Source organism: Diabrotica undecimpunctata, chromosome 2 (genome assembly GCF_040954645.1).
Source record: "Diabrotica undecimpunctata isolate CICGRU chromosome 2, icDiaUnde3, whole genome shotgun sequence".
Taxonomy (NCBI): domain Eukaryota; kingdom Metazoa; phylum Arthropoda; class Insecta; order Coleoptera; family Chrysomelidae; genus Diabrotica; species Diabrotica undecimpunctata.
Genome location: NC_092804.1, coordinates 181,925,523 through 181,937,793, shown reverse-complemented (window position 1 = coordinate 181,937,793; position 12,271 = coordinate 181,925,523). Strand labels below are relative to the sequence as shown.

General features: G+C 32.6%; 1 protein-coding gene across 4 annotated transcripts in view; it reads left to right on the top strand.

Moving 5' to 3' along the window:
* Window positions 1-1,191: 1,191 nt before the first annotated feature.
* Window positions 1,192-12,271, top strand: part of LOC140435296 (furin-like protease 2) — a 1,428,549-nt gene continuing 1,417,469 nt past the window's right edge. For all 4 annotated transcript variants that reach the window (XM_072524126.1, XM_072524127.1, XM_072524123.1 and 1 more), the window contains exon 1: window positions 1,192-1,478. The gene's annotated coding sequence lies outside the window, so the exon portion shown is untranslated. The remainder of the gene's footprint in view (window positions 1,479-12,271) is intronic.

Genomic DNA, 12,271 nt, shown 5'->3' with positions numbered 1-12,271 from the left:
ATTGATTCTTATGGAGGTGCAAATGCCGAAATATGCAGAAAAAGCATTTTTGCATGAAATTTCCAAAAAATCAGTGACTATTTTAAAAATTGGAAATATTGTGACAAAATGGCTGGGTTCTGTACATGATCAAACAATATTTAATAATAGTGACATATAAAGATTTGAAGCTGGAGATTTTGTTACGTTTGTACTAATTTTTATAGTTGGTTAATATGGCTACAGTTTAAAATCATATTTAATGACACATCTAGACAAGATGCTAGAACAGAACTAGAGAATATTTATAATGGATCTTCCATACAAATTAGGAATGTTGTGGAAAATCAATACAGGGTATGGAAATGATGATTACCAATTTTTAAAAATCGAATGCAATTAAATTTGAAAGTGACTAGACAGGAAAACCATTTAATTGTGGCCATAGAATGGAAAAAAAGACGACAATTTCATCAATTTCCAGGTGATTGAAGGAACATGAGAAATTGTCTCCTGAGGGAACATTGTTTTTTTGTTTTCCTTTTGCTCGCATTGGTCGTCATCGTTGAATCCGTTCTGTTTTCAGAAATAACCCTGTCTCTGTAAGCGAAGTATTTATAATCCATCAGTTGAGTGCTAACCTTTCTGAAGAACAGCTTCTGGCGGGGTTAACCGTAACTTAACCTATAATAACCATGTACCTATGCTCCAACACCCAAGGTTCCAAAAAGAGTTAGTTTTGATTACTCTATGTATATGGTTTGATTTATTTATTTTTTTTATTTACCAATTTTAACTAAATTTTCCGGTTATTCTAGTATAGGTTGTAATTACGTAATTAATCAGCTTTTTTTTACCTTCTTAATCATATTTATGTTTTTGCTATTTTTTTATGGAATAATAGTTCGTACGAATTCAGTAACAAACCAATTTGGACAGCTATTTTGTTGTATAACGTGTTGCATAAAAACGTGGATTGGCGAGAGCATTCATTAATAGTATAATTGAAATATATAATCATTTTTCCGTTGCGTAACCATTTGAACGAATTGCCCCGATGTAATTTGATCAAAAACATCTTTTTTAATGCAGCTTTCAGGATCGTATCGCTCCGTTATGAGTTTATTGATCAGACTCCTGCCGTTAACGCCATCTGGTATCGCCGTTGCGAACCAACTAGTCTTCTCCGCTCTGATATCGCACTCGCGTTTCTAGTCAGATCAGTCATTCAGTTCGCTGCTGGTATTGAGAGAGTGAAGTTACCCGCGCGGACCATTGACAGTTCTTTAGTGGCAATGTTTTCGTAAATTTTCCGGAAACTTTTTAAATGTTACTCTGAAACTACGCCAGGGCATGATGTTTTTCTGCTAGTGTCGCACAATATGATCATAGTTTTGTTGTGTTTTTTTGATTGTGTAAGTGTATAAGAGCTGGAAAGTGGTAATTTGTAGAAAGTGGATTTGGCTGAAATTGAGTTTCGCAAGTTCTCCACAAAATCGGTAAGTAAGTTCAAAAATGTTTTCCTGCTGGATTTTCTTGCCTTTTCAGTTTCCACTCGAATGTATTTGTTCCAAATGGGCAAATGTTAAGTTAGGTTATGTGTTTAACAGTTTGACATACTTTCGTTTCTTGTAAAAATACAGTGGTTGATTGATTTCACGCTATTTCATAGGTGTAACGGACATATTTTATGGGCAGGATTAATTTTGTATGAATGTATCACAATGACAATAACGGTATATGGTTAAAAATTAACCGAATACTTTTAAGGATCATGGTTTAAGACAAAACATTAATAATATTCAGTTTCATTTACATATGTACATGTGCGGTTTTCCCAAAAAAAAATATATTAAAAAAGTTAGAAACCACAAACAAACAATTTTGGAATTGAATCAACAAAGTCAAATATAGATTGCCTAATTGATATGCCATCAACGTTGACGTGACGTCAGTAGAATTGGATACAAAATTAAGTGCCTTTGTGTATGTACATGCCATTAAGTAAAATAAAAAATCTAGTAATTGCTGCAGGATTAGTCGACATACCATTTAGGGATTGTATTCTGTCTACAACTAATTTGGGCAAATTAGCTCTTTATAATGGACTAACTTTTTCTCTGTTCTCATTAGTGTTGGATCAGATAGCAACGAAAATAAAGGGTAAAAGTCATTTCTGGGTACTTAGTATATGCTTATTAGGTAGTACTCGTGAGAAATACTGAGAAGCAATAAGAGAAACGAACAGTGGATACAGACTATTAAAGCATCAGGTCTAAAAGTTAGAGCTGCAAAACAGAAATCTATAATGTTTTTAGGATTTGAGTTCCAGAACTGTGCTGATAAATATGAAGATACACTGTTCGTCACATAAAATTGGTAAATTTTTTTGTTGCTAAAAATGACATTAAAAATGTCAGATTTGTCAAGTTTATAAAAGCAGATTGTTACAATGTCAGTTGATATGAAGTTTAATAAAATACAAATAGAAGATGATTGGTCTTTCTTGTTTAGAGCATTAAAACGAACGATCAAACTGTGGATAGAAAAAGAGGGATCAGGGGGCCAGTTAAAACTTCAGTAAAATTGTACGAAACATTAACCGATTGTTTAAGAAAGTGTTACTTGAATGCAAATTAACACAATAACAAAACATGTGGAGCTTAGATACTTAAGATATGAATCTAAAAGAAATTAATATAAATATTGTCCATTGGAAACATGATAATGAGGAGAAATTGTTAATAAACGACCATCATTTTTACAACTGATTGTCGATTTCGTACTTCTTCTTAATGCTAAGCCTAATGCGATCTTTGCCACAAGTGTTACAAACATAGTGTAGTTGTTAAGAGGTTATTGAAATCGAACAGTCCTAACATTCATTCGGATTTGGATTGTAAAAGTAAAAATCCCGAGTCAAACATGATCAACGCATTAAGTAAAATTGCAAAAGAATCTTAACGAATCGCAATTAAAAAATAAAAAATCTGCCCCACTCGCAAAAGCTTTTAATGAAATTAATAAAGAGCTTAAATTGTATGATAAAAATATAATATATATGTGTGCTATTATCTATAGACCTCTAATAAAACGACACAGAGTCATCCAACTCATCAAATAAATCACAAGCTTCTAAATTCCATATTGTATGGTTTCCAGGTGATCCAAAATTGTTAAATAATGGTACATTTTGCGATGAGGCCAGCATAACTGAAGATACTGGTCAAGCAACAATCCTCATTGGATGAGTAAATACTACAACCAGTATCCAGGAACTCTCGCTGGAATAATGGGCGACTAAATTGTACCTTTTTTTATTGAAGGAAACTTAAATGGTCCGTCGTATTTAAATTTTTATATTCTATAAACTTTCAGATAAAAACAATTACTCCAATACCCCAAACAACATTAAGTATTTGGCTGCAACATGATGGAGTTCCCCCTCACTATGCGTGTAAGATTAGGCAATATCTACAGAATGTGTTCCAGAAAATAAACAATATTTATTAATTAAATTCAAAGAAATATCAACAAAGACCAAGATGACAATATACAAAACAATATATAGATCTACAGTGACATATGGAGCAGAAAATTGGATATTAAATAAAAGACATCAGAGCAGAATCCATCAGCAGAGATGAAATATCTCAGAAGAACAATCTGAGTAAAAAGAACTGATAGAATCAGAAATGAAGAAATAAGAGAAAGACTTAAAATAAACCGATACTCGACTCAATCAAGGAGAAAAAATTGGCATGGTTCGGACATCTAACCCAGATGGACAATAATAGACAAGTAAAAAGAGTGTGGGACGCCAAACCAATAGGGAAGAACAGAAGAGGAAGACCCATTAAAGAATCGAACAGTGACATCTCGCAGATACTGCAGAGTAAGGGTAAGACTTGGCAGGTAGCAACACAGATGGCATCCAATAGGAAGGAATGGAGAAAGTTCGTTAAGAGCTAGGACACCTCAGAAGACTGTAAAATATTGTAATTTAATGAATTGTATTATAAACGGCCCAACACCGAAAGGTACAAATGGGTCTACTGATTAAGTAAAGTAAAGTATTAATTAAAAGATAGGACTACCGTAGGTAGAAGAAGTTGCGAAATGTATTGCAAAGTTTTAAAGATCAATAGACAAAGTTTAGCGATAAGCTATAAAAAATAGAAAGTATACAAATCTTTTAACTTCACCATCAAAAAATATAATGAACCCTTATAACGTATAGTACCTTCTCGATCTCTTATAACCGCTTCGATTCGTCTGACAAACTTATCAAGTTCTAGATGTTTACTTCAGTAAAACTTCTATGTAATAGCTTTTCATACCTGGACGCCCATGGCTTCTATGTTTTTCACTATTTTTTCCACTCATCCCTGTTTTTCGTCTTTTTCTCCCAGTTCGGTATTCTTGGTTTTCTTACATCGGTATTAACCTCTTCTAACCACTTCTTTTCTGGTCCTCCTCGTCTGCGCTTTCCACCTACTTCTCCTGTTAATACCTTTTTTGCAAGTCTGTGGACATCCTTTAACATGTCTCATCCAACGTGCTCTTTGTGGTTTTACTTTTTGTATGATGCTTGATTGGTTGTAGGGCTCAATTACTTCCTTATTGTTCCTTCTTCTCCATCCGCCGTCATTGTCCTTTGTTCTTCCATATATCTTGCGTAATATCTTTCTTTTACATCGATTGAATTTCTGCGTATTTTTCTGACTTAACACCTACGTTTCGTTGCCATACATAATCGAAGGTTGCACAATAGTTTTGTAAATCCTGATTTTCGTATTCCTGGATATTAACTTAGATTTAATCCTTCTGTTTACTGCTCCTACAGTTTTACTTCCTTAAGTGATTCATTCTTCTATTTCAATAGCTTCTTTGGCTCTATTTGTAATCCTTACTCCAAGGTATTCGAATTGATCCACTTTTTCAAAACAATATCCTCTACTTACTACTACTGCTACAATACCCTGCTACTCATTATTAGATTATCTTCGGGCTCTATTTTCTTTGCTCTCATTTCAAATTATTTTCGTTTACTCATAGTCCGAACTTTTTTAATATTGTTTCCATTTTTTTGAATATTCTTAAGAGTTTTGATTTTGATTTCGTAATCAATTTTATATCGTCTGCAACAGCGGTAACTTGTTGTCTTTTGTAGTATATTATACCATCTGTCTCTACACCACTTTAGGATAGCTTCTAGGATAAGATTAAATAAAGTTGTGAACAGTGAATCTCCTTGTCTCAATCCATTCCTTACCGTGAAAGTATCTAATAACCTTTCTTCCAGGATCACTTAATTTATTGTTTCTTTTAAGGTAATTTTCCACTAACTTAATAAGTTTGGAAGGTATTTTTAACAGATTCATTGCTTCGTATAATTTTTCTGTATCGATTGAGTCGTATGACTCTAGATTTTGTAACTGTATGGTTCGTTTATTTGGGTCTCATAATTGCTTTGATACGGTCCAGTTTTTGATTGTATTTCATTGGAATTTTCTTCTGGGTTCAGCAGGTCCTCAAAGTATTTTGCCCCCCTCTCTAGTTTTCTTTGTAAGTCACCTATTAGCTTGCCTTTTTTATTTCGGCAGCAGCATGTGCTTCCGGGACCCGTAGCTTTATTGACTTTGACTTTTGGGTAAAAATTCTTAATTTCTTTGTTTATCATATACTTTTCCATGTCTTGTAACTTCATTTCCCAGTATTCTCGTTTCTTTTTTCTGTAGGACAGTTTTACTTGTCTCTTTGTTGCTTTATAATTTTCCTCGTTTCTGTTGTATTTATTATATTCATTTGTATTTTAGCTTTTCTTTTGGCTTGTAAATCCCTTTTATATTAGGTATCCAACAAATCTTTACTGTTTGCTTTGTTTATTTTTTCTAATATCTTTTCTGTAGCTTCCGTTATTATGTTTTTCAAATACTTATCTAGTCGTGGGGATTACGTCCCTGTGTGTTATAAAAGGGAACAAACTCCTCCAGGCATGGGAGGAGCTTATTGAATATAACATGAGGAGATTGGTGTTATCTATGAACTAAAGTTGCAAAGTTGTATTGACAATAATGGGCTTTCACCAAATATTAATTATGTTACTGTTTTTCATTATTTAATATAAAATAGATTTATAATGAAATGGAAATTTTTAACTTAGACCCCTTATTTTCGTATATAATATAAGAACATAATCCATTTTATTTAAAAACATTTTTTTCTATAATTTCCATTTGGATACATAGATTGATTTTATTTTGATTTTTTAATTTTAATCAACCTATTCTGGGTCCCCCACTGATAATTAACGTCACTTTGACGTAAAATGTGCGTTTAAACGGGGTAAAAGTTAAAAAAAATCGGCTACTAGATATGTAAGGGTGTGAACTACTAATTGGCCGCAGCTGTAAGAATTCCTACTCATTCATATTCCTCCTCATAAATTTATAATAAAGTTTCAATAACTTCGGTTCTCGAATTAGTGCAGAATTTTATATACTTTTATAAACTGTATACATATCACAAATAACCTTTTTCTTGATTCCTTGTACGATCATTTTAATACGGCACTACATATTCTTAAACATTAAAGAGATCCACAAGATTTGTTCTTAGCGGTATATTACTAATTAACTTTTACTTAAAACTCAGAGCTGAACAAACAACAAATGTAGTAAGTAGAAATGTTTCCAATTTAAAATTAATTACTATTTAAATGGGAATAAGCCACAATTAAAGGTTAAAGTACGTTTATTGACGTTTCAATTTCCACTTCGGAAATCGTTCTCTTTAAAATTTAAAATGCCACAAGAAAATAGCTTCAGAACAATATTAATTTAAAATTAATTTCAAACTAGATGTTTAGACTAACTTTTTTTTTGTCTACACAACCTGTACATATGTTAACAATGTAATTTGAGAAGGTAGTCAAAACAGTCTTAATGTGAACACAAAGAAACCAAAACCATATCAATTTCGAAGATGAGTGCATCAATTATAAATGTGGTAATCAACAAGAGACTAATTTAGTATGCTTAAGTTTAAATACATTTTACGTCGCTCAATAAGTCTCAAGTGTAACTACTAAAACAACATTTGTTTGAAAAATTATTCTTATTAATCACAATAATCTCCTCAGAGGAGATACAACCATTCCAACGATTTTCTCATTTTTAGTGTTAATGGTAGACAATATTGAAGTTTTGCAGACAATGATCCAAAAAGTTTATACGGCAAGTTTATATTATGGCTTAAATATGAACTTGGATTAAACCAAGTTTCTAATCTTCATCAAAAAACCAAATAAAAGTGCTCAAGTTATTATTGACAGCCAAAATATCGGACGTGTTGGTATATAAATATAAACATCTTGGAACTTTAATAAATAAGAAGAATGATTCTGCAAATAAACTAAAATAAACTAAAGTAAAAGCCATATAAGACGAACGGTTATTAATTAGGCGATGATCAGTGGCCATCAAACAATTTTTAAAATTTAAAATTTAATTCCAATCACTGGAAATGTAAATTATTTAATTTTATATATATTTTATGTTCAGTAAGAATGTTTGAATTTGTTCTTTTAAAAGCAAATGAAATAAATATACAATTTACTTATATATAATTTATTACACACCATAAAATTTAGTTGATTATGGACATTTTAAATATCGTAATCATTCAGTTTACTATATTATAGTATAACTCTCTATATATTGTGATCTCTCTCTATGGCGCTACAGCCCATGTCAGGGTCTGTCCTTGGCATCCCTTTCCTTAGCTACTTTCCTCCAGCTATCTACCCTAATTATCTATTTAGCATCGGTTCTTACTTCGTCTATCCTTCGCTTCCTTGGTTTTTCTACTGACAGACGTCCCACCATAGTTCATCTAATTTGCTATAGAGGATTCTTTCTAATATTGATATGACTCGTAGTTAAACCTTATACTTCACATACCATTATTGTAGATGGGCCCCAATATTCTTCTCAATAATTTTTTTTCAAAAGTATCAGTATGGTTTGTTGTTTCTTTATGTCATGATCAATGTTTCTGCGCCATATGTTGCTATTGGTCGTATGATGGTTTTATGTATTTTGAACTTTATTTCCCTATGGATGTCTTCGGCATTTTCTTTAAGCTCCACTTTTTTAATGGACCATTTCGCCCTTTCTGGTCAGCCCTGACCCTACCTTCCACTGTGGTTGGTGACCCAATCTCCGATCTCCGGTAAGTTGCTTAAGTTTGCCGAGGTTCACCCCTAAACCTCGGATAGTTAGACCGGTGATAGCATACAGTGCGGAAATAACGTGGCTTACGAAAGAAGATGAAGAAAAGCCAAGAATAATTGAAAGAAAAATTATGAGAAGAATACACGGCATAATAAGGACAGAACAAGCAGAATATTATTGTGCTGTCTTCTAAGGAAGGTTGGCGATCACTTCTTTAAACGTTTCCCAATCTTTTGCAACGTAAAATATCTGTTCAACACTGAGGTTAGTCCAATCTCTAATATTTCTCAGCGAAGATTTCTTGTTCTACTCTTGGTCTACTCTTCTGTGCAAAAGAGAGTATTTATGTGGCCCAGATACGATGTTTTTCTTATTTTAATTGTGTTCATAAGCTTCTTGCCATCTCCAATTTATCTTAATTCTTCGTTTGAGACTTTTTAGGAATATTTATAATACGAACCATAAAAAAGAAATATAAAAAAGAAATATAAAGAAAGACCCAAGGTAGTAAAATTTATTAAAACACAAAGACTGAGACGGTTTGGACACATACACAGAAGAGAAGAAGATGCACTAATTAGGAAGATAAAAAACTGGAAGCAAATAATAAACAGACCAAGAGGAAGACCACAAATAACATGGAAAGACCAACTACTAGAGGATATATCAAAGATGGAAATTATAAACTGGAGAGGAAATATTCAGGGCCGAAGCGATGAAAAAAGCTAGTAGATAAAGCAAAAACACGTACTAATTTTGATGCAGTTTTTAATTTAAACCTGCTAAGAGTAAATATATAATGCCTAGAAACGAAATTGATCGAAAGTAGTGAATCTATATCAAGAACCATTATTCTATGACACTACCCGTGACAACGCCATCTTGTGGCGCTATTTTCGTGACGCTCGCCTAAGCACTTTACTGTAGAGAAAAAAGAGTAATACAACGCAAATATAGAAGCTTCGCATAAAAAGTTTTCAAAATGTGGCTTTACGGAAAAATCCTAAAAATATCTTACTTATACAAAGTAATGTATGAAAATGTCTTGCGAATATTTAAAAAACAAAACAGAACAGAAAGACATAAAAACAGCAGTAGACAAATTTAAAATAATTATGATGGTTGTCAATCTTCAAACGAAGATAGCACTTTAATAAGAAGACAAAGGAAACCGTAAGATGCAAGGAAAATATAGAAAGCAATTGCAGCTACAGATTTGAGAGACGACCAATGGTATAGTCTTAACTAGTGGAGATGGGAAATGTCAGATATTTTAAAATCGTTCTTTCAAAATGCACTTTTTAATATAAACAAAATTATAAATATAAATTAAATTTGTTTAAATAGAAATACTTCTTATTTCTCAGAAACGTCGAAAAAAAGTAGAGCAAAAGGATTTTTTGAAAACGCCGAAAATTTTTCAAAAATTTGAAAGAAATCCTGTATTCAGTTGTGATAAAAAGAAGTATAATAATTGTCAGATCCTTGTGTTAATTGATCCGGCTTCTGGTCAGAAGGTTTACAAATCGAAAGTTAGTATTGTAACAAAACAATAAACGGCATCGTATATTACGTTCAAGGTGAGACCGGACGGCGTGGCGTGTGAACATAAAAGGATTACGTTACAATAGGCTCTGATGCAAAAATCTGTTAAATATTAATTAAAAGAAATATTATAGGAAGTGAAAAGTAGCTGCTCACATTAAACCGGTTTTCGAACAGTTAAATAGCCATTTAGCAACTCTGAGATTGTATTTTATATCAAACGGAGTAATCAAGAAATAAATTATACGACGAGGATTAAAAACATACATAAAAGTCTATACCAATCACTAGAAGAAGAGTTAACTGAATCCATAAATTCTATTAAAATCTCTTATATACTTTAATATATAAAAACTCTAATACTACTCGAGATGATATTCCTAATATTTTTCTTAAAAATCTGCCTAAAAATGGAACCGCCTTTCTAAAATGTACCAAAATATGGCTTGAAGGAGTGTTTCCAAAGACCTATTTTTTTTTACGCAGTACCTGCCCTTAAAACTGGTACACAAACGTTCAGACTCAAACTTCTACCGTCCAGCAATAACCTACTTAATAAGCAAAGTACTCGAAAGATTAATCAACCGATGCCTTATGTGGATATTCGAGCAAAAATCTGTTTTATCTCACAAACGAAGTGACTCAATGGATCAACACTAGTTAACTTAGTTGCCTCGAGTCCGAAATACATGAAGCGCAAATAACATAAGCCGTAAAGTACAACTAATAAAACACTTTGTTAAATCACAATCATGGTTTTACAGTAGGCTACTTAAAATAACGATACAGTGTAGTGATGTAGGTTTCACTAGTTAGAGATGAAATTGGTTTAAACGTCCTTTCTCTTTTTCCCTTCAAGTTTCTTGTGTAGCTTTTTCTGCAATAAGTCGCTTATAGAGGTTTTCGGTGAAGTGACCAACAGCAGTCCCCTATCATGTTGGTGTTTCAGCGGCACTAATAGCGTTTTTCCATCAGTTTAATATCCTGGTGAAAACGCTCACCCTGACTGACTGTTCAAAAAGGCTCAGACTCATCAAACATTCAAATTTTTAAAACTTGTTTAACATGTTAGCTAAATAGTAGCTTATTCTGGGTCTTTTACTTTGCCTAAGACTTTTGTAACAACTTGCTTTAATAATATCCATGATATTTTTCCATTTCTGGTCATTGTGGTTTCAAAGTTAACGTCGACCACCGATTTTCGAATGTCGGGGCCTACAAAGACAGAAACTTCGGGAACTTCTGACAGAGATACTTGAATCAAGTTTCTTCTTAAGGCAATACCTTTACAAATTGTTTCATGCGGCCTAACTTTATATTTAGAGCTGGCAGGAGAATGTTTTTAGGATCTATAAGGTTTTTGTGGAGAATGTTCATCTCGCCAAGTTTTAAAAACTCCTTCACAGGACAGTTATTTCCGTGTCAATTTTAATACCTAGCTCTACTGTCCCATTCACACCAAAAATATGGAAATTTGGTAAAACTACCTTGCCGACCAACAAACATGCATAGTAATTTTAAATCGCCAAATATTATCCAACCATAAGTCGAATAGCTAATTTTCATAGCTCTCTTTCATGTACAGTCTCCACTCTTCTTTTGTGTATTCAACCCTGACTATTTTTAAAGTCGATTATGACTCAATAGCGTATGAGTCTACCAGTAAATCACTTTCAAAGAAACGCAAACAATACAAAATTCTGCTATAAGAATAGCCTTAGAGGCTTTCTGTATCACCCAAGGATAGCTTACTATGTTTAGCAGGAGAAATGTCTCTGGAATTAAGAAGATAAAATCGCCCAGCATATGCCGCAAATGTTTCAGCGAATAGTGAAAATGCTATAAAAAACAATGTTTTTGATTCTCGTTTCCACACTACATATCTTCAAAAGAAAAGATCTAAACCCTCTTTCTATGAAAAACTTAATACATACGTGTCTTGTCATGTTCTCTTTGCTAAAATATACCAAAACAACCTCTTAACCTATCTTCCTTGGATGGTTAGAAAACCTTTCCTAGTTTACCAGAGACTAGTAATCAACTTAGTGCTTTCTCTGAGGTCCAACATATTTATATTAAAAATATGTACCAGAAATATTAACATATTTTCTTCAAATCAGAAGGAGTGATGTGTGCCTAAAAAATGTCAATTTTTAGCACGGTATATACAGGAGAACTATTTGCAATCTACAAAGCATTAGAATATGCCCTAAACGCTAACATAGGCAGATACCTAATAATGACAGATTCTTTAAGTTCTGTGAGTAGCTTAGGTACCATTTAACCAACTCATCCCGTGTTTAGATTTATAAAGAATCATTTGTACCAACTTCAGCGTGATTAATTTTTCTGTATTTTCTCGGTCATAGAATTTTGCTGAACTCTTTGTATTTTTTAATGTAGTTTCATTATTGTTTTGATCAATTTTTGTGAAATAGGAGAACAATTTGATTTTTTGTAAGTGTGGTAAGCTGTCAAAATTATTATGTCAAATATATCACTCATTTTTG